The following is a 1,489-nucleotide window of genomic DNA, read 5'->3' as shown; positions in this document are numbered from 1 at the left end:
ATGCCTTAGCCAATGCAAGGCAACGGCCGTCGTCCGTCCTAAGGCCCACCGCCAAGCCGTGAGGGGCACCGTCGTGCATTTTTCTTGTCGTCGGTGTGGCCGTCGTGCCCACGCCTTAGCCAACGCCGGGCAACGGCCGTCATGCGGCCTAAGGCCGCCATGAGGGGCACCGTCGTGCGTTTTTCCAGCATGGCTACAGAGGTTTACCCGTTGCCTTGGGAACAAAACCCCACGGCAGTCGTGCGTTTTCCTTGCCATCGGTGAGGCCGTCGTGCCCATGCTTAAGCCAATGCAGGGCAACGGCCGTCGTGCGGCCTAAGGCCCACCGCCTAGCCATGAGGGGCACCGTCGTGCGTTTTATTTGCCGTCGGTGTGGCATCGTGCCCATGCCTTAGCCAACGCTAGGCAACGGCCGTCGTGCGGCCTAAGGCCAAACGCCTAGCATCGTGCCCGTGCTTTAGCCAACGCAGGGCAATGGCCATCGTGCGGCCTAAGGGCAACCGCCTAGCCACGAGGGGCACCGTCGTGTGTTTTTCTTGCCATCGGTGTGGAATCGTGCCCATGCCTTAGCCAACGCAAGGCAACGGCCGTCATGCGGCCTATGGCCGACCGCCTGGCCATGAGGGGCACCGTCGTGCGTTTTTCTTGCCGTCGGTGTGGCCGCCGTGCCCATGCCTTAGCCAACGCAGGGCAACGGCCGTCGTGCGGCCTAAGGCCCACCGCCTAGCCATGAGGGGCACCGTCGTGCGTTTTATTTGCCGTCGGTGTGGCATCGTGCCCATGCCTTAGCCAACGCTAGGCAACGGCCGTCGTGCGGCCTAAGGCCAAACGCCTAGCATCGTGCCCGTGCTTTAGCCAACGCAGGGCAATGGCCATCGTGCGGCCTAAGGGCAACCGCCTAGCCATGAGGGGCACCGTCGGCCGTTCTTCTTGCCGTCGGTGTGGCCATCGTGCCTATGCCTTAGCCAACGCAGGGCAACGGCCGTCGTGCGGCCTAAGGCCCACCGCTTAGCCATGAGGGGCACCGTCGTGCGTTTATCTTGCCGTCGGTGTGGCATTGTGCCCTTGCCTTAGCCAACGCAAGGCAACGGCCGTCGTGTGGCCTAAGGCCTACCGCCTAGCCATGAGGGGCACCGTCGGGCGTTTTTCTTGCCGTCGGTGTGGCATCATGCCCTTGCCTTAGCCAACGCAAGGCAATGGCCGTCGTGTGGCCTAAGGCCTACCACCTAGCCATGAGGGGCACTGTCGTGCGTTTTTCTTGCCGTTGCCTTAGCCAACGCAAGGCAACGGTCGTCGTGTGGCCTAAGGCGCACCGCTTAGCCATGAGGGGCACCGTCGTGCATTTTTCTTGCTGTGGATGTGGCGTCGTGCCCATGCCTTAGCCAACGCAAGCCAACGGCCGTCGTGCGGCCTAAGGCCTATCGCCTTGCCATGATGGGCACCGTCGTGCGTTTTTCACGTCGTCGGTGTAGTGTCGTGCCAATGCTCC

This window comes from Coffea arabica, chromosome 11e (assembly GCF_036785885.1).
Source record: "Coffea arabica cultivar ET-39 chromosome 11e, Coffea Arabica ET-39 HiFi, whole genome shotgun sequence".
In the NCBI taxonomy this organism is placed as follows: Eukaryota; Viridiplantae; Streptophyta; class Magnoliopsida; order Gentianales; family Rubiaceae; genus Coffea; species Coffea arabica.
This window is presented reverse-complemented; position numbering follows the sequence as displayed.